General features: G+C 38.9%; 1 protein-coding gene across 1 annotated transcript in view; it reads left to right on the top strand.

Moving 5' to 3' along the window:
* The first annotated feature begins 204 nt into the window (after positions 1–204).
* H6PD (hexose-6-phosphate dehydrogenase/glucose 1-dehydrogenase) overlaps positions 205–22,452 on the top strand; it is a 604,336-nt gene continuing 582,088 nt past the window's right edge. Inside the window, exon 1 of the mRNA XM_044062799.1 lies at positions 205–552. The gene's annotated coding sequence lies outside the window, so the exon portion shown is untranslated. The remainder of the gene's footprint in view (positions 553–22,452) is intronic.

Here is a 22,452-nt window from a genome sequence, read left to right as displayed (position 1 = left end):
AATATAGGAAATATGTTTGCCCTAAAATCTCAGGACGTTTGCCATTTTTTCATTTGCAGGACACAACTGCCCAAAGAGGGACTGTCCATCGCAAAGTGGGACAGGTGGTAAGCTTTATTCTTTGCTTTCTGGCCTTACTACATTTACGTTCACAAACCAGTAACTTGCTGCAGCCCTCTATCTGTCTTAGGTGTAGTGGGCGGAGTTTTGATTTCGGTGCTGACGGTAATTTTCAGGTTTTTTAAAGACGAATCATTCAGGAGGGTTTTGCAGCATTTTAAGTCGAGTAGGTGCCATGCTAACGCAGGAGGTTGGGGTTAAGATACTTCCTTCAACGTGCTCTTACAAACACAATCCTGCGGTCAGAGTTTTTGACCTCCGACGTACGACAGTCTGTTTCACTTTCCGAGGACACGGATATCCGTGAAACATATTGATAACCGCCTCGGGCTGCAATGGTTATGAGCGCGTGCGGTACTGATGAGATCTAAAGGACACGAGCTGCAGTCTCGGGCAGCCTCTGTGCACCTCGTCGTTATCACGCGCTGTGAGGTATGTCGCACACCGTAGAAAGTCTCTGTGTGCAATAGAGACGTCAGTTATATAAGCTGCCCAAATGCATTTTAAGCATAAATTCTTTTAGTGTTGTTGTGCAAGAAAGTTAGTGCCATTGAGTGCACATCATTTTCACGTGCTTTGTGAGCAGTTTCAAACATTATTTGCTACACATTCTTGATTAAAAAACTTAAAGAAGTTGAGAGGTGGGATGTGAGCTGTACAGACAGCCTTATGCAGGAAGTACATGGTGCACCGTGCAATTTCATGCCCTCATGGAGTTTATAACGTAGAGTCTCCACGCACTGTTATTACTTTTTCAAGAAAACGTCTACCGGTACCTCAGTTTATATGCACATCGTTTGCCAGTAAGTGGACAAAACATCTCAGGCCCGGGATGATTTTATACTCTTCGTCTAGTCGTCAAGGTTTGCCTTGAAAGAAGTGGGAAATCTGTTCAATAGGTAGCAGAATATCATTCCAAAGATATGAGAAGTATTTAATCTGTTGCTCCATTATGTCTTTATTTTTAAGAGTCCAAACAGAACTCGTTAAGATACAGTATAGGGACTTGATTACAACAGTTTGACTTTTTTCAGCTGAGGGTCTTCAATCTAGTAGTTTGTACTGTGTGACATAGCTTTCAACCAGTCATGGATAAATATCAACCGAATTGGGGAGAAATTCATTAATAATCATGGACAGTTAGGGACACTTTAAAACATTAGCAGTATTAGGTTGATAGTTTAACAAAATATGAGAAAGTGAATTAATATACATTTTCTGAATTAAAAGAAGTCTATAACTAAGTGCAGTTCATCACCTTTGCTCCAATAGTCACCAGTTGTAAAAGGGATTAATTAAGGACAGACCTAAAATTTGAATCTAAATCGAAATCATGTCTGAAAATCGGGGACAGTTGATAGGTATGTGTGGAATCTTCCTCTGTTCATATGTTTTAATACTAGGCCATCAGTTTGTAGACTTTTATAAGCCTGGCCAATAACCAGAGGTCAGAATCCAACCCTGTACCTTTTATTTTAACCATTACACTACTCCCCCCTCCAAAAAAAAAAAAATCCATTGACATTCCCTGACTGGAAATCAAACCCAGGCTGTAGTAGTGAGAGTGCCAGTCCTAATTACTAGACCACCAGGGACCTTTATGATGGTTTTGCATAGATGGACATTGTATTTTGTGATTCATAGGATCATAAGAAGTTACTAGGCTATTGGACCGAGGCCCTTACAAGCGTAGCCAAGAATTTAGCCCATGTTCTGACAATTCAGCACCCGATGCCCCTGACAGCAGGGACACAGGTGGAATCCCAGGGGTGTCTTTTCAACAGACCCCATCCAGTTATCCAGGTTGCGCTTAAAAGGGTTAACAGGGTGCTCTGTATGACGTGGAGAGGGAGTCTATTCAGAGAAGGTGGAGTCTTTGGGACACAAATCTGTCCTGCCAAAGGATTCACCTGATCAGAGCAGAGGATAGAAGAATCGTAATGTCTATCAACTTTGATAGAATACTCTAGTTATTAATTTGGCTAGAAAGAAGGATTTCCCGACTGCTATTTCTAAATAGTGGTGAAAAGATAGTGAGTGGCCTACAAAGGTACTGAGATCTCTGATAACTATTCGTCTTTAGTGGGGTGCTGTTTATAGTTGCAAGCTTCTGTTGAGATTTGTTTACCAAAGCTGACAGTGCTACAGCTCTTTCAAAGTCCATTTCTAATATACTACTGATTTGAATGGTTTAACCCATGCTGTGGCAACCTTGTATCTGATGTTGAGTAAATGACACCACCAAGCTTACACTCATCCTGAAATTCAGTTAACCATATTGAGTGGTTTTAAAATCTGAGAAGTAAATGCTTACTGGTAGTGTAGTAGACGGAATTTCAGTTTTGGTGCAAGGTGTAACAGATTTCTTCACTTGGTGTTCCTTGTACACTTTGCATCGGGAGTTATTTATTTGTTTACATGTTTAGGAATTTTTGCAGTCCTAGCCCTCAGTTATACCCCAAGTTTGAGCAAATTTATTTATTTATTTATTTTCAGTTTGATGACTGGGGAGGTCCACTGGGCTCAAAGAGCCCATTTTCAGTGAAGACCCATGGAGAAAAGCTACACAATACAAAGTATTATCTACATAATACAAAGTAGAATACATAGTTGCAAAGTTACCAGTTAAACAACTTGCAACTAAGAATAGCAAAACTAAGCAAAGTTAAACTGCAACATGAAGTAAAATATAATGCATATTTACATGTTGACTGGTTGAGAAACAGTAGCACAGAGTTAAATTTGTACAAAGGTTTGAAACATCTGAGAATGGTATAAAAGTAACATTAAAATAGGGTTAATCCCTAGTGTGTAAGGAAGAATGAACCTTATGTTTAATGAATGTATTTATGTATTAAGCAGGTTAGGTAGGTACAGTGTAATTGCACTTTCATTTATAGGAGAGGTTAGAATGGAGATGGGTTTTGAAGAGTAAAACGTTTTCAGAGATTGAGGGAGAGAATTCCATTTTTTGGCTAGGGAAAAGAATAGGAGAAGTTGACCAGCGGGACAATTTGGTTTGTATACAGAGATTAGATTTTGGTGGGCAGATCTTGGAGTTCTGTGTGGGGTGCATGATGGTAAGATGTTTGTTAGTGCTGGACATTTAGTTGATTTAAAATAAGCTTGTGAGCTGTGGTAAGTTGGAAGTAGACTAGGTAGTTGGAAAGTTCTAGCCATTGCAGCCAGTGGAGAGGTATACAGTGGTGAGTGGAGTATTTGGATGTGATTGCGAACTTTGAGATTTTGTTGTAACAGGTTTCCAGTTTAGAAGAGATGGAGGAAGATAGGTTGGTTAGTAGGGGAGCACCATACATCAGTGAAGGTAGTAAGTAGGTAGTGGCAAGGGTCTGTTGAAGAGGAGAGGAAGTGGGAGTTTCTGTACAGCATGCCAAGTTTCTGATGGTTTTCTTAATATTTAGCTGAATATGGGTATCAAATTTTAGGTGTTCATCAATAGTAACCCCAAGAAGTGAATAAAAAGGAACAACTTCTGTAGTGGAGTTGGCATGGCTGATAATATTGAAAGAGGTTTTGTCGAGGGGGAGAGAATAGTAAGATTTTTGATTTGTTGGCATTCAGAAAGAGATGATTTTGAAGCATCCAATTCTCAGTAGTTGAGAAGGCAGTTTTACTTTGGAGCTCAGGGAGGTTAGAAGCGGAGCAGACCAGAGTTGAGTCATCTGCATATGGTACTATCTTAGTATTAGGAATGCCTGCATGGAAATCATTAATGAAGATATTAAAGAGCATTGGGCCAAGTATGGATCCCTGGGATACCCCGGTTGGGGTTGGAACGAAGGCTGAGGTTCTAGTCTTCCATTTCACAGCCTGAGATCTATCAGAGAGGTAGCTGCTGAACCAGGTAATGGTGTTTTGTGAGAGATTAAGATTAGAAAGGTGGGTATGGGAGACTGTATCAAAAGCTTTGGAGAGGTCAAGGAGGACTATGGGCACAAGTTCTTCAGAGTCACGGGCGTGGTTTATGATGTCTAGAAAAGAGAGAAGAGCAGTTATTGTGTTATGGCCAGGATTGAACCTATGTTGTGTTGGGGTAAGGAGTCGGTTATTTGTAAGGAAAGGCATGATCTGGAGGTGGAAGCTTTTCTTAAGAATTTTTGAAATAGGGGAGATAATTGCTGTGGGTCGGAAATTGGAGATGTTATTATTTTTGCCTCCTTTATGGGGGATTAGAATAAAGGCTGAACGCCACAGTTTAGGGACATATGATTCCTGTATGGATCTATTGATGAGTGTACTAATGAGGATGGCGATGCTAACTGCTGCAAATTTTAGAAAGAGTGAGGGGATGTTGTCCGGGGCATTGGAGCATGGCTTAAGTTTAGAGAGAAGTTTTTTTTTGTATATGAGGTGGGGATGGGTTTGAGATGAAATATAGGAGGAGAGTTTAGGATGGAAGGTTAGGAGAGGATTTGAGTTGGGGGGAGGAGTTGTTGTTTGGGAATGTTTTAGTGAGTTCTGCTATGGAGTTAGTAAAGCAGGAGTTGAACAGAGTAGCTATTTCTGGGTCAGATTTACTAGTATCAGGGCAAGGGTTGTTTTTCTTGCCTGGGTTGAGGAGAGAGTTTATGGATTTCCAGAATTGTTTGGGGTTCATGAAATGAGTAGACTGGAGTTTGGTATAGTATGATTTTTTTTTATCCTGTATAATATGTTTTTTGGCTAGGTTATGGAGTTGTTTATATTTAAGAAGGATGTCAGGGTGCTTATTGCGATGGTAAAGTTTCCAGGTCTTGTCCCTTTGCTGCATGAGTGTTTTGGTATCTTTAGTAAGCCAGAGGGCGGAATTAGTTTTTATACATTTTTGTTCTTGGAGGAGCTTGGGAGTTCAGGGTATTTAAGAAGGTTGAGTTGAAGAATTCAACAGCGTTGTCTAGAGGAAGAATTTTTAGATTGTCCCAATTTATTAGTTTGAGAGAATTGGAGAAAGTTGTGACATTAAAGTTTGTGAGATTCCGAGTAAGGATGTATTGGTGTAGGTGAGGAGAGGAGGGGTTGCTCTATGGATGAAGGCAGGCAAGTGATCACTAATGGAGCCTGGTAAGGTGCCAATATGGGAGATTTTATTTGGGTGAGAGACAAGGATCCAGTCCAGTATGGAGCCTAGGGGGTTATTTTTATTGGGTCTGGTAATGGCATTTGTAAGTTGAGTCAAATGTTTCTCAGTTGCTTCCGGAAAAGGTCCTGTTCCACAATACAAGGATTTGCCACACATTAAGCATTAAAAAATTGTACAACTGTAATGTATGTACCATTCATCAGTCATCTGTTCACTGTGCTTATATAACATAAGTTCCCATTCTTACATGTAGAATACCTCAGTGACCCTCTTCAAGCACAACCTTGATGAGTGGATGGGAAACCACAAATTTGTCCCAGGGGTTCCACCTGTGTCCCTCATTAACAAGGACGACAGGTGCTGACTGATGTTTCTTTTTTTGGGATTAACTCTGGGCTATGCTTATAAGGGCCCCATGGCCATTAGCCTAGTAACCCCCTATGATCCTATCAGGTAATGTAATGAGAATGTTGTAACTGGAATGTTTGCACTGTTTATCAGTACTAAAGTTTGTGGCTGAAAAGGGCCAGCAAACTACCTGATGAATAAATGGAAAATAAATAAATATAAATGAATAAACAAAAAATGTTAAGTATTAATTATCCTTTGACTTTTGTTTAATCATATTATTTTATTAATAAGTCAGGTTAAGAATAAAGCAACACATTTTAACCATGCTAGCAGCTTCCTTATTAACGTTGTTGCCAACAGTTCCACATTTTATCTGTTTCGAGACATTGCTTCTCATTTAGAAGAGTCTTGAGAGATATGCCTGTAGCAAGTGTTGTTAGGCTAAGAAATTGAACATTGTCATTATTTTGCTAATGGCTGTTTGCATGGGAAATAAATTCTGGGTCAGAGGTGTCTGGGGATGAGGGTCTTGCACCATGCATCCTGATTTTGTTTATCAGTGTGCTGCTTTAATCCAGTAAGGACATGCTTCGGTCATAGTGTGGTCCATGTGTAATATGAACAAGAAGATAGTTTAAATCACAAACTTGAAAGAAAGAAAAAAAAAATACTGTTGTATTCCTGTGCTACACATTGGACAGTGCATGCTAGGTAGTCTGGACCTTTGAATGGCAGCAGTACATTTTAGCATCTCACTAGACTTTGGGCCTATATCCACACCCCACGTACTGTACTCATATTTTGAATTGCAAATCTAAACAGATGTGCAGTGGAAAAGTAAACTATTGTTAATATAGCTTGTGTGTGTGTGTGTGTGGGGGGGGGGCACTGTTCAGAAGTGACAAGTCTTTATGCAAAAGTATCCCTTAAAAATGTGTTTCTTTTGTAATGGTTTGTTTATGCAGGTAAATATTTTTTTCTTTCCAAAACACGTTACTATATCCACTGAAATTGTATTATTCAGTAGTTTAATTCTGGGTGAATTAAAGGGGTTCCAGCCTTCATTTCTGAAATCACACGATTCTCTTTATTAATTTATTATTTCCTTTGTTTACTGGGAAAGCTGTGGGCAAAGCTCATTTTCAACTGGCCCCATTAGAGAAAAGCTCTGACAGATACATTCAAGATACTTACAGTGACCTTTTTAAGATAAATTCTAAAGACCTCTAAATACACACTTGTAATAGTTCTGTAGTGACACTGCAAAGATAAACCAGGCATTTTTTCTGTGATGACATTATACAGTATATTAAATTTCAAGTATAAAACATTTAGTTTGCAAACAGTTTGTGCACAATGTATGTTAGAAGCAGATATAAAATATAACTTGAGAGTAATTGGCATATATACATGTGGATGAACTACTGTAATATATATTTATTTTAACATTATGCTGTGGGTTGGGGAGGATCTGAACATTATTTCTGCTCATTAGACAATGTTGGATGCTATTCTATAATTCAGTAATAGAATTCTATGATAAATATATCTATTCCTGTCTTTTATTGACGAGATCTTTTTCAGAACATCAAGATACAGAAAATAAATTATTTGAATACGAAAAACAGTGTCATGAACTTTTTAGTGTCATGAACTTTAGAGCTGAGTATATTTTCTGTGTTATTCTGTATTATAGAGATAAATTGTCTGCTTGATATCTGTGTCTTACTGCTCTGCAAATATATAGAAAACAGTATATATATTTTTTTATAATTTGCACATTCCTTACATCTGTGTTGAAACTGTCCCCCCCCCCTCATTTCCTGCCTTGTCTTTCAGATGATATAATTTAGCTAGTGCTGTGTCTCCTTTTAATTAACAACCTGTATTCAAACTGGAACCTTAGTTTGACAGACAGCCTTACAGAACTATCTTCAAGTATATAGAGCTGAGTATATTTTCTGTGTTATTCTGTATTCTAGAGCTAAATTGTCTGCTTGATATCTGTCTTACTGCTCTGCAAATATATAGAAAACAGTATATATATTTTTTTATAATTTGCACATTCCTTACATCTGTGTTGAAACTGTTTCCCCAACCCCCTCCCTATTCTTGGTTGTAGGGTTGTAGTTTAAATTTGGTGGCTTTTGCAGTGCCCGCCCCACTGTAGATTTGATCTAAGACACTCCCCCAGGACATCTCTTTACCGCATTCTACCTAATAAACCCTTTCTGCACTTGCTTTTAGTCCTTTTTAATTTAATTACATTTTTTCAAACTGTGTGTGGACTAATATTGCTACATATTCAAGTGTGCCAGCTTGCACTGCATGAGAATTGTATTTACTACTGCTTTTGCTACTTTTCTAAAAAAAAAAAAAAAAAAAATTCTTCTGCTTTTACTGTACTTGTGTTTCTTCCTACTTTATTTTGCTTTTGCGTCATCTTAAAAGTTCTCAATTGTATTTATTACTGCTTGGTGTAACTCATTCTAAGCCTTTTGGTTTAAGCACTTGGGCTTCAGACCAGTTGTTTTGCATTGAGAGGGTTTGTGGTCTGCACTGTGGTGACGGGGCAGGTGGCTTGCATCCTTCTGGGTTGGGAGCTGCTGATTGAGGGCTTGGTGTCTGTTATTCTAAAGGTATATTGATTCTGGTTTGAGCACTTGGGCTTTCAGGCCAGTTATTTTGCATTGAGAGGGTTCGTGGTCTGCACTCTTGTGGGAGGAGAGGCTGGACTCTGCCCTTCTGAGCTGGGAATTTCTGGTTGAAGGCTTATAGTGCATGCATATCTGAATTTCTTCTTACTGAAATCGGTACACCTTGTTTGCTGTAGCATAGACTAGATCCAGGCCTGCTGAATCTAGCTTTGTTTGTATAACTTGAGCACTAATCCAGGGATTATTTAAAGTATTCAGTTGTATTTATTACTGCTTGGTAGTAACTTGGTTAAAGTGTAGCTATCATTCTAAGTCTTTTGGATTAAGCACTTGGGCTTCAGACCAGTTGTTCTACATTAGGAAGGTTTGTGGCATGCACTGTGGTGGCAGGACAGGTAGCTTTCATCCTTCTAAGTTGGGAACTGCTGATTGAGAGCTCAGTGTCTGTTATTCTTAAAGTGTATTGGCTCTGGTTTAAGCACTTGGGCTGCGGGCCAGTTATTTTGCATTGGGAAGGTTCGTGGTCTGCACTCTTGTGGGAGGGGAGGCTGGACTCTGCCCTTCTGAGCTGGGAGTTTCTGGTTAAAGGTTTATAGTGCCTGAATATTTGAACTGTATCTTACTGAAATTGGTACACCTTGTTTGCTGTAGCATAGACTGGATCCGGGCCTGCTGAATCTAACTTTGTTTGTATAATTGTTATTTCCCTGGAACGCTAATTCCACCTAAAACGCGGCTTCTCAGCGCTTCTGTGGATCCCTAGTGATATCTGCATTGCTTACTATACTTATTTCCTTGCTTCGCTTGAAAGAAAGTTACCGTTTGTCGTTTTTGCATTTAAGTTACCTGTAACACATTGCACTTGTTACCTGGCACTTGCTCACTAAAGCAATTATAAGTCAGCACTAAAAATTAAAAGCACTACACCCTCGCTCCCCATTGGCCCTTGTTTTCAATTATAAAGGAATTCCCAATATTATTCTAGCATGTCCAAAGGTCAGTTGTCAATCTCCTCTCCGGTCCAGCTGGTGAATATGAGAATCTTGAGGCAATGTTACAACTGCTTCATGTACACAGACAACCCTCTCCTCCTCCCAACAAATTCCAACACATGTGAGAGATGCAACCATATAGCCAAACTGGAGGCTAAGCTCTCTCAACTCAGTACTGGCATAACCAGTCAGGAGGAGAAGGAAACCATACTCACTACAATTCCAGTCTCACATAGACCTACCACGACAGCAAACCAAACACATAATCACACAAAACATACTGGAGGCTCTAAATAAAGATCTGCCTAAGCAGCAGAGACCTACAAAGCAGACACCCAAGCAACCGCTACCCTAAAACAAAACACGTGCAACACATATCTCACAAAGCCAGTGTGCTGAACAGTCACAGCCCTTAAGGCTAAACAACACACCTGATACACTTGTAATAGGTGACTATCATCAGGCACACTGACGTCCCGCTCACCAGGCTGAACAATGAGAAGGTCACGGTGAGCAGCCTGTCTGGCGCTAGGATCCGCCACATAACACAAGCACTCAGGTCACTCCAAGGCAAGTACAAATATGACTCAGTCATTGTCCATGCTGGTGTGAATGACCTGAGACGTACCTCCCTGGACTACATGAAAAGAGACATAGAGGAGCTCTCTGAGCATGTAGCCCAGGCTGGTATGACCCTGACCTTGAGTAGCATCTTACCCTCACCAAGAATGATGCCACAATATGAAGACAAGATGGTCAATTTCAACAATTGGCTTAAGTATTGGTGTCATTCAAAGGGGATCCAATGCCTGTCAGCTTGGGATGATATGCACGACAAGCCACGATGCTTTGCTAGGGACGGCTTGCACCTGTCACCCTTGGGCTTTGGATATTGGCAAAGGCTCTTGCTACCCCCATAGTGCCTTTTTTAGGCAAGGCTCAAAAGACAAACCCACCTCCGTAGGTATCATAAGGGATAAGAAACTAAGAGTAATGCTACTCAACGCCAGAAGTCTAAACCTCAAGATGCACACACTCGAAACTCTCCTTAGCATGGAGAACATCGATATCTGTGCAGTAACAGAAACCTGGTTCAGGACTCCCGAGAGCACCCCAGCACTACCAGGTTATACCTCATACCATGCTTTTCGGCCCCAAAACTTGGACCGAACCACAAAAGGAGGGGGAGTATCGATATTCATCAAAGATACCCACACCTCCAGGTTGGTGGCAAAGCACGAAGCATCAGAAACTATCCATGTGCAACTAACAGTGGGTAAAACTGCCTTACAGACCACCCTCCCAAACCCAGGAACTCCACTCGGCCTTCCTGAGAACACTGGAAAATATGAAGGTCTCTCCGAACACCATTATATTGGGCAACTTCAACTACCCAAACATAGATTGGGAGCATTACTCTAGCTCCAACACCCTTGCCCAAAGGTTCCTAGAATTAATAAACTCAAATGCTATGGAACAACTTGTTACCACTCCCACAAGAGGGGAAAACATACTGGACCTGATCATCACCAACATGGGGACTCTATGCTCCAGACCAGAAGTGTATCCCTCACTGGTAAGATCAGACCATAAACTGATCTCACTGGATATTCACATCCCGATCCCCGCCCCTGCCCAGAAAACCACAGTGAAAAACTTCTCTAAAGCAAATTTCACACTCCTCAAAACCAAGGTGGAATCCTCAAAGCCCCGGGCCTGTGGAAAATCTGGCCCAGACCACAGAATCCTTTATAAATGCATTCTATGAATACCTTCAGGAATGCATGGATCATGCAATCCCAAATAAAACCAAGACCCAATCCTCCAAAGGCAGACTACCTGTCTGGTGGACCCCAGCCATAAACAAACTATACAATAGAAGGAGGAAGCTACTACATGATAGAGCAAAATCCCAAAAAAGGAAGGCATCTCTGATCAGTATTAGCAAAAACTAAGGGCACTCATAAAATCGTCAAAGGCCAGCTTGAGAGAAAAATTGCACAGGACACTAAGGATAATCACAAGACTTTCTTTAGTTATGTTAGGAACCTGGGTGGGAATTCCCAGATATGCTCAGAATTAGTCCAAAATGACAAAAATACACGAACCCACAGACATTGCCAACATCCTAGCTGACAGGTTCAGCAAACTTCTCCCCTCCCACCAAAAGGGCAAATATCTATCCCAGCAGAGTGCTGCCCCTGACATCTCAGATGCTCAGGTGAGCCGCCTCTCCAAAGCAAAAACACAGCATCAATGGGACCAGACGGTGTCCCAGGCTGCGTCCTACATGAACTCCAAGAAGAGCTAAACCCAAACATAAAACTACTGTTCATTCTCAGCCTTACTACAGGATATGTACCCAAATTGTGGCATACAGCAACAGTGGTCCCTCTCCACAAAAGTGGTGCCTCAACGGACCCTGGAAACTATCGCCCCATAAGCCTGACTAGCTTGGTCTGCAAAGCTATGGAAAGGATCATCATGGACCTCATAAATAAAGATATTGGGGACCTACAGACACTGGATCCTACCCAGTTTGGCTTTAAGGGCAGATCCTGCCTCTTAAACCTGGTTGACTTCTTTGAAACAGTCACCAAGGCCATTGACAAAGGGAAGGTGGTCCACACAGCCTATCTGGACCTCGCAAAAGCCTTCGATACAATACCCCACTCGGGCATTATAGATAAGCTCACCAGCTTAAATATAAACCCCTATGTCACTAGATGGGTTGCAAACTTGCTCAAGGACAGAACCCACATGGTTAGAATTGCTGGAGCCATGTAGGACTCCAAACCAGTTACAAGTGGCGTCCCACAAGGCTCAGTCCTGGGATCTCTCTTGTTTGGTATATATTTCTCGGAGGTACAGGCCAATACGGAAGGACTGTGGCTGACCAAGTTCACAGATGACTGCAAACTGGACGCCATAATCGACTCTCCAGCCGACACAAGCATCCTCCAAAAGGGCCTCATAGAAACAGACAACTGGTGCCAGAGCCATGGCCTCAAGCTAAACGCCAAAAAGTGTATAGTCATCCCCTGTGGCAAAAACAAAGTGCCCACAAATTACCACATAGGTGGTAATCCATTAAGTACAGAAGAAGTAATTGGGGACCTGGGGACCCAAGTTGATAGCAATCTCTCATTTGACAACCACGTGGCCAAAGTGGTTAGAAAAACATTTTATATAGCCCACCTAATCATGAAGGGATTCACATCTAGATTAGGGGAGGTCATCGTGCCTCTTTACTCATCCCTCATCAGGCCCATAATCGAGTACAATGCCCCTTTTGGGATGTACCTTACCAAACACCTGCAGCAACTGGAAAGACCCCAAAAGTACCTCACCAAGAGGATCAAAGGGCTCAAACAGATGCCATATGCTGCCCGGTTAAAGAAACTCCAGCTCTACTCAGTGGCATACCGCCTGCTCAGAGGTGACCTGTGCCTGACGTGTAAGGCCATGTCCAACCCGGAATTAATGGACATGCTGCACCTCGGTAAATCCAAATCCCATCGAGCTACGCGCTCGAGAGACTTGAACCTCAGCACTGAAATAAATAGGACATGCTGGAGGGACAGATTCATAACCCAGAGGCTCCCTTCACTCTGGAATGAAATCCCAGTCCAGGTTAGGCAGAGTCCCTCATTGACTCTATTCAAGAGGAATCTTGATGAGTGGATGGGAGATCGTAGGTTTACCCTGGGTATCACTTCTGTGCCACTGTTAGACAGAGGCACAGTATACTAACCTCGAAAAAGGGCATAGCAAAATTAATTTAAAATGGGTGGCGAAAGCCAAACACACTCTGGCTAGGCTTATAAATGCCCTAGGGCAGATAGCCTAGTATGAACCTATGAACCTATAAATTAGCCAGTGAGCTTCATCACTTGATTATTTAAAGCAGTACACTATACAAATTGGTTTTCTTAAAATGCATTTGATATTAGTTACGTCATTCAAGCCAGGTTCTTTATCTGCTCTTAACAAAAATTGCTATCTCCATTCGTTATATTCAAATACATTGTTCAAACTATTAATAAACTGTAATTGATCAGTTTTGTCCAGTACAAAAGATGTGAATTGTATTGTTTGTACTCTTTACAAACCATAGCATGTTTTGCTGTTGCTAATGCATTGGTTGCATCTTTTTCTTAATAGCTGCACAATATTCATAAATTCTTGATGAAAGCGTTCTTGGTTTTCCCCACATACAATGCCTCGCAACTGCAGCATGTAGTCAAGTAAACTGTTCCCTTACTTTTACATGTATACATACATACAGTAACTGCATTTAGATTTAAATGTTTAAAAAACACACACGCAGTATGTGGATTGAATGAACCTATAATATTTACAACCCAAACAAGGATAGGTCCCAACTGGGCCAACTCCCTTGGTTAAAAAGTGATTCACATTATTTTCAAGCATGCTTTGCTAATTTATTTGGCTAGGTGGTGCCATTGTGAGGTGTTCTGTGTGTGTGTGTGTTCTGTGTGTGTGTGTTCTATGTGTGTATGTGTGTGTGTGTGTGTGTGTGTGTGTGTGTGTGTGTGTGTGTGTGTTCGGAGGATGCAAATACTTTATCAAGTGATGAAGCTCATTGGCTAATTTAAAAAATTCACAACACTGTTTTTTTGGTATTTAAATAATTTATTTTCTGTGTCTTTATGTTCTGAAAAATTTCACGTCAGTAAGAATGAAAACACTAAACTCGTGGCACTTAGGAGCAGTTTTGTTGGTTTGGTCTTTTTTGTAAGTTTTCAGTGTTGTTGTGCCTTAAAGTGAGGTTTTAAGTCTGTTATATGTATTTCTTTATTAGTAAAAAAAAATTTTGTGTAATAAACCTGTATTTTTTTTATTTGAGTTTTCTGTGATTTTATAATGTATTAATGCATGAGAGGCTTGGACTTTCGTACCCATAGACCACAGATGATCAACATTAAGTATATTTTTATTGATTTTCGCGTGTCACTTGTAGTCATTACTCCGTGTTTTTCAAATCAGGTCCCCGGATGAGTGTTGTGCAGCTGTATGCCCTTGCCTGCTCTGTGTGAACTATGGACTTTGATGCAAGCTGCATAATTTTTGCTGAATATTGTGCGCTGCAAGTAGTGATTAAGTGCATTGACACTGTCAACAAATAAAACATCCTTGTCCATTTTCCCATTGTGTAATGGGGTACAATGGATTACATTTTTTTGGGATTGGTGGAAGGATTAATTCCCCTTTACTCATACCATCAGACCCATTATTGAACATAATCCATGTTTTGGCATATATTGGAGTAATTCTATCACTAAACTTGAGAGACCCCCTGAGATTTATAACTGAAAAGATCAGTGGCTGAAAACTCCATGGTTATCAGGACAGACTGGCAGCCCTCTCTCATAGTTTCATACTAGGCTAGCTGCCCTTGAGCGCCATTTTAAGTCTAGCCAACTTTCCATAAATATGAGAATCAAACCCTGCAACTTGTGTTTCTGAGGTCAACACCTTAACCGTTATATCAACCCTCTCTCTTTAGACTCTTAATGATTCTTCCTTGGAGATCTGTGCCTACCCTTCCAAGCTTTGAAAGATACAGCATTCTTTGACCTACTGTTCCTTTGCAGAAGAAATGGTATGTGAAACACCTGGTTAAAGCAACTAATCTGTCATCATCAGATAAATGAAACATAGTGGGATAGGTCCATCACCTCTGAAACAAGCTTCCACTACATGTCAAGCAGAGTAGCACTTTGCTACCTTCAGGATAAACATAGATCATTGGATGAAAAGCCACAAAATCTCCCTTGCCCTATTTTTTTTTTTGCCGTCTTTCAGGCTGGAGGGAACCATTGAATAAGATTTTTGCTAGACTTTTAATGATCTGCAGATTAGTTGCCTAGTACTTCCTTTGAATAACAGATTGGGATCCCACAGACACTGTAGAAGCTCACAAATAGATCCATAGACAGAGAATTTTTTGAACTGTGTGATTGTAATGAGACACACACACACACACATATACAAAGAACAGTTTAATTAAATAAGGGGTATACTTTCAGTTTTGAACTGATTAAAAACCGTGGATTGTGCAGAGTTCTTCCCCTATGAGCAATCACAACACACACTTTCAAAATCAAAATGCTTTTTCGCAGTTAATCAAGAATGCATTTCACCTGGGTAGACCTGCAAAGATCAAGATAAGCATTGTTTTGTGTCCTCCAATCCTGTATTCCTTTCCACTTATATACACTTAACTCCATAGTCGCACAATATTGAGGAAATGAGAAATCCTTAACAGTGCAAAGGTGTCGCATACAAACAGGCATCCTGCAATGCCTTCAAGTCAATAACACAGCATGCACAGAAAAGTAATTTTGACCCGTTTTTTGGGCATTTTAGAATCGTATCAGTTGGCCATCAATCACATTATGAGAAATCATATATATTGAAATTACTTATATATGTAGAAGTAAGGAAAATTCTTGAAAAGTAATAGATGTCCAGTAAGGCAAAGAAACCAAGAAATAGACCGTATGTATTGTGAAAATAATGAGAAAAAAAAAAGCATTAGGCCTGGCAAGCCAGCACGTCAAAATCTACTGCCAATCATTAGCGGATCGGAGTTCTGCTGTGGCGATCCCTAACTGGGAAAAGCCGAAAGAAACAAACAAAGCAATGCACTGTAACAAAAATGGAGTCCCGAAAAAAGCTGCCTGTACTTTTTAAATTCAAGCTTGCAGTTGATATCTCTACATACCTGAGAAGGACGAGCTGTCCTTCAATTACACGTATTCAAGCTTGCTGAATCTGATAAAAAGGACATTTTTCTAAAATGTGTAAAAGAAAAAGCAATTGTCTTTTAAAAGTAATGTGTATTACCTATGAACCTATTGCCTGTGTTGAACAGAATATGAAAATGAAATGTCAGTACTGTTGAAAGTGAAAAGATTTAGTGTTGTGAAATCCAAAAATGCATCTGAAGTAGTTAGACTGTTGGAATGAAACACGGACTGAATGTCCAGAAACTTTTAAAGCTGTTAGTCTGTTTGGCATTGAGTGTATGTGGTTAACTTTTTCTGGTCACCTGGCATCTATTAGGCCAGAAACACCTGTAAGTACAAAAATCTGAAGTACATATTTTTTGTATTTCGTTGCACTTAAAGAAATACATTTTCTTTATAGTTGGGTCATGTCATTTGTGAGACCCTGGGAATTCACCTCAAAATCAGTTTAAAAACAGAAACTGTATGTATGTATGTGTGTGTGTGTATGTGTATATATATATATATATATATATATATGTGTATATATATATATATATATATATGTGTATATATATATATATATATATATATATATATATATATATATATATATATATATATATATATATATATATATATATATATATATATATATATATATATGTATATATATATATATGTATATATATATATATGTATATATATATATATATATATATATATATATATATATATATGTATATGTATATATATATATGTATATATATATATATATATATATATATATATATATGTATATATATATATATATATATATATATATATATATATATATATATGTATATATATATATATATATATATATGTATATATATATATATATATATATATATATGTATATATATATATATATATATATATGTATGTATATATATATATATATATATATATATATATATATATATATATATATATGTGTATATATTTATATATATATATATATATATATATATATATATATATATATATATATATATATATATATATATATATATATATATATATATATATATATATATATATATATATATATGAGAATCAGTTGCATTGTCACAGAGACATCTTGGATACTCAGAGATCCATTTTAAGTGGTATCTAACATGACTGTTGATTTATTCATGGGCTTAGGAAGCTTGCCAGGAGAATACCATATACAGCTAAAACCTGATGGTTTGACAGCGTTGTTGTGTTCTTAAAGTACCCATAGCACACACGTCACACAGAACATCTGGGCCAGTAAAATTTCTACATATCTCTCAAAGCTAGCGAGAGCAGCTATTGGCAAATAAATATTTTCGCTTAGCTAGAATATGGACTCCCCCTTCATATCTGCAGCCTTTTGAATGAACAGGTCTACAAAGCGGACGATCACAATTAAATATGTCTGCTCATGACTCCGTCCCACTTATCAGTATAGACCAATGACTACTAGTTAAAGTAAGGAAATTACCTTCTTTACTGCTCTTCATACTTCTCCATCTGTAAACTTGCTGTCCCCTTGCAGCAAACATTACCACACAATTATCCTCCTACTTTTCAAGGACTGGATCCCATGCTGGTCCCACTCTTCAATCTAAAGCTATACTACATTGCACTAATCACATATTTTCAGTTCTAACACCGTTACTCTGGGAATTTCTCCCTCCACTTCTTAAAGACCTCATGTCCTACCCAGAATTTAGACACAACTCAAAACAACATCTCCTCTGATACATGTAGTGTAAGTTCTTCCAGGCTAGCTACGTAACCTGACTTCTCATTTTAACATTCTTGAGAACCAAATTAGACATGCTACAATATTAAAATGCTGTGGTATGAATAAGACAGTTGTGTTGCAAGTAGATGTCAGTTAAGATGGTATCAGAGTTCTTGCATCAGAGAATGGACCCGTGAGCCAAGAGTATTTATGAATGCATAAAAGAGATTTATTCAGCTTAAAAGGAGCTGTAAGCAGTAGCACATAGATGTGAGAACAGACTACAAATCCGTGCAAGGCATATTCGGAAAGCCTTTACATAAGGCACCTCATATCTTGCATAGAATGTATTTAACTTTCAGAAATATAATCTGAAAATGAGGTGTAGACTGTGCAAGGAATTGCACATTCCAGTTGAGTTGAGTAGGCTTATGCATCTAGATGCATCGAGAACAGCTAGATAGTCCTTGAGTATTATTGTAATTAGCAATGGCAGAAATAAACATTTCAGAGATTCACTGATGTTGACTTTATTTATTTATTTATTTATTTATTTTATTTTAGATTTGTTTACCAGGCTAGTCTAACTGGATACATGTCCATTTTCAATAGAGGCCCGGGGAGATAAGCTCCTAGGTAATACAATTAATTTAACACAATTCTATCTACGGATATAGAAGACAAAATACATCTCTTTACAGTGCCAATTACAGGTTATCATAGTAAAAAAAAAATAACAGTGTAGAATTCAGGCATAACAAAGGATGCAGTTAAAATCCCAAAATTTACAGTATAGAATACAGTCATAGCAAATGAAAGTAATATAGATTAGGAGTTCTAGAGATAGTTAGTAGAACTAGTTTTATAAGGAAGAAGTTTCTTTAGAAGAGTAGATGGGATGGGAAGATCAGAGTATTTAGTGACTCTTGAGCTAGTCAGGTTTAGAGCATGGGCATAGCCAGTGAGTTTTGAGATGCACTTTCAGATTGTTTTGAAACAGGAAAGTGAGGGAAGTGTGGAGAGTTTGTTTGGTAGGAGATTCCAGGCTTTTCCAACTATATTAGAAAAGAGTGAGTCACCAGCCTTGTTGTTTGTTTTAGTAGTATGTGCTAGGAGTTTCTGAGAAGACCTTAAGGAATCTAGGTTTTTATAGGGAGTGATTAGTGTGGAAAGAATAGGTGTTTTGGAAGGTGTGTAAAGGGTTTTGTGAGCTATAGTTAGTTGATGGTATTTAATTAGATTTTGTAGTTCAAGCCATCCTAGCTGTTTTAGATTAAGGCAGTGATGGGTTCTAAATGGGTTACCTGTTGCAAATCTGGCGATGTTATTGTAGGACATTTCCAGTTTGCTGAGATTATTTTTAGATAGTTTAGTAAAAATAGGTGAGGCATATAGAAGAGGAGAGATTAGATGAGTGTGTGCTATTGTGGTTCGAGCTGAAGGTAGGAGAAATGATTTTATCCTATATAGAGAGCCTAACTTTTTGTTGACAGTTTTTATAGTATTGTTTGTATGGGTATCAAAGTTTAGATTATTGTCAATGGTGACTCCTAATAGTTTGGTGGTACGTTCAGGTGATATAATAGTTTTATTGGTAGAGTTAACTGAGAAATCCAATGGGGGGATTTTCTAGTAGGAGAGAAAAGGAGGAGTTTAGTCTTTTTGGGGTTTAAGAGAAGGCATCTATGTGTGAACCATTGCTCAACTGTGTTAAAGACTTGTTGGGTGAGGTAGAGAAGTTCAGAAGAGGAGGGGGCTGAGCATATCAGTGTGGAGTCATCTGCATATTGTATGCATGTGGCTTGGGGGATGGCAAGGTGAAGGTCATTGATGAAAATGGAAAAAAGTAGAGGTCCAAGGATGGATCCTTGGGGGACACCAAGGTTGACTGGCAAGTGAGTAGAGAGAGATTTGTGCCATAGTACGGCCTGTTGTCTTTTGTCAAGGTAAGACTGGAACCACTTTATGGAGGATGTATCAAGTGACGGGGATTTTAGTATTGTGATGAGAATTTGGTGCTTTACCATGTCAAAAGCTTTAGACAGGTCAATAAATAGGGCAGAAGAGAGTTTGTTTAGATTGTGGTGTTTGTTGATACTATCTGTGAAGGAAAGAAGGGCAGTAGTTGTGCTATGTGAAGGTGTAAAACCATGCTGACAGTTGGCTAGTAAATTATTGTGTGTTAGATGGTGAAGTAGTTGTCTGTGAATGCATTTTTCCATGATCTTTGCTAGAGGTGAGAGGAGGGCAATGGGACGATAGTTGGAGAGTTCAGTGGATTGCCCACCTTTGTGAAGGGGGATAATATGGGAAATTTTCCGTAAAGTAGGGATATAACTTTTGGTAATGGTTCTATTGATCAGGATAGATATTGGATAGGCAATAGCTTTAGCGGCTAGTTGTAGGAATTTTTCAGGTAGTTGGTCTGCTGAGGGAGAGCATGGTTTCCATTTCTGAAGAAGGGTTAGTATATATGATGTTGGGATGGGTTGAAAGTGAAAAGAAGGGGGAAGAGGTTGCTTTATTAGTAGGTAAAGTAAAGTTGTTAGGTGAGAGCTGACTAGCTAGTGTTTGTACAGTGTCAGTGAAAAAGGTATTAAAATCATTGGCTATATTTATTGGTGTTTTGTGTTCAGTGTTTTGTGGGTTAGGAGTGGTGGATTGCCCTGGATAAAGTAGTTGGTTGATACTAGACCAAAATTTCTTTGGCTTGTTTTGACTGGCTTGTTGGGATAGGAGGTAGTAGTTTTTTTTTGTCAGATATTATAGCTTTTTTAGTTTGGTTTCTTAGTTGTCTAAAGGTTTGTTGGTGTATAGGGTTTTGAGTTTTTCTCCATTTTGCCCAATGTTTGTTTCTAGCATTGATTTTTTGTTTGGTTTCTTTAGAGAGCCATGGAGCATGTTTGTTTTTAGCTCTAATTTGTCTGGTAGGGGCATGGTGGTTCAGGATGGCAAGGGAGTTGGAGTTAAAGTAACTAACGGCTTCATCTAAAGGTAGGTTTTGTAAGGGTGACCAGTTACATGCTTTTAGTTCCATCTGGAAAAGTTCAGGGTTAAAGTTCTTTTTAGATCTGATGTTTTAATGGATGTTGGAGAGGGAAAGTTGGTTTTGTGTCTGATGATATAGGTAAGAGAGTGGTCACTTAAATCATCAGGGAGGGTTCCTGAGTCATAAGTATGAGGAAGATGGTTAATGAGAATCCAGTCTAATAAGCTTGATTTCTTGTTGGATTTATTTATCCTGGTAGGGGAGGTAATGGTTCGGGAATACCCATATAGGTTTATATGGCTTGAGGGGAGGTTGCTGCAGAAGCAGGTCCAGTCAATATTTGTGTCACCTAGAATGATGGTTTCTTGAGGCAGGTTTTGGGATAGCCAGCAAAGAATATTTTCCATGGTTGCTATGTTATTACCAGGACTTAGACATACAGTTTCTGAAAAGAATGTTCCTTTAAAAGATTTGTCTGAGCAAAAATTTTTAATAAGCAAAGAAATTCTTTCTTTTCTTTCAAGGAGGAAATGAGATGAGTTCGGAACTTTATGGCAAAATAATTGCTGATCCACTTATTTGAAAGGACATATGAAGTCTTTCCTGGGAATGTAACTCAGAAAAAAAAACATGACCTGATGTTTTGGATGAGAAAGTCATCTCACGATTGAGCAGGTAGTCCAGAGTTGTATTGTGTTTAGTGTTTACCATAACAACAGTCCTAAGGAAGAAATGGTAGCAAACCCAGATCAATGTCATTCATGGAGTTGTGGGGTACACATTTATTTTACATGAACAAGGAAGTTTGGACATGAAATGCCCAGGCGACATTATCCTCAGTCCATTGAAAAAGTGAAGAGACTATTTGGACAGTGATGAATCTAATGAGTAAAAGCTGTGAGGACTGTGTTCTTGGAATTTTAGAATTTAGGAGTACTCTGACCCTGGGATTCCATCTCTCAGCAGCTCAATTTTTGATGGAAAGAAGGGAAAAAGGCATGTTGCCTGCTTCTGCCACATTGCTGATGCCTAAAAATCAATATAAAGTAAAAATAATGTTGAAAAGACATTAGCAGAGGGTTCTCTTTGAGGCAATGAAACTCTCATCTTGAGTGAAAGCCTTATCAAGCCCAAAAGCTCTAAACATGAAACAGTGAAGGCTGCATTAAAATGGGACCTGTATTGTGTGAGATTGCGACACAGAGGGGTTTGGTATTTTGGGGTATTGCTCTTTTCCTCATTGTGGTAGTGTCAGAGTTTGTATATGTAATTTGTAGTGGGGTACAGGGGGACTATGTGTCCATGTTCTGTTGTTTGAGCTTTTGAGCTTGATAATGTGGGTTTAGCTTATGTGAGCATTCAATTTATGTGATAGGGATCCCAGCAGAGACAGTATTACTTTTAGCAGAACTGAAGAAGTCTAGCATCTAGCATGGTTACAGATTGGATACTAAGTAGGAATCCAGAAGCCATGGGATAATCTGTTGGTAGAACAGCTGAATGTAGATCCTGGGTCATTCATGGAGGAGATGGTATTTGTAGAGGAAAAATATGTCAGAATGGAAAGACAAGAAAATCAGTAAGAAAACATGCCACAGCCATTCCTGTTGTGTAGAAATTGGTGATAGTGGTAACTGTGATGGTCATGAATTGCAGTGAGAAATTTTGCTGTTTCTAGATAAAATTGTAGTGCACCACAAACTGCCCCAAAACAAGACCAGATGGCCACTGCAAGTGATATTAGTTTAC

This window comes from Protopterus annectens, chromosome 2.part1, assembly GCF_019279795.1.
Source record: "Protopterus annectens isolate FY-2018-M chromosome 2.part1, PAN1.0, whole genome shotgun sequence".
NCBI lineage: Eukaryota > Metazoa > Chordata > Ceratodontiformes > Protopteridae > Protopterus > Protopterus annectens.
Note: the sequence above shows the minus strand (reverse complement) of the source record. Positions and strands in the feature narration are given on the sequence as shown.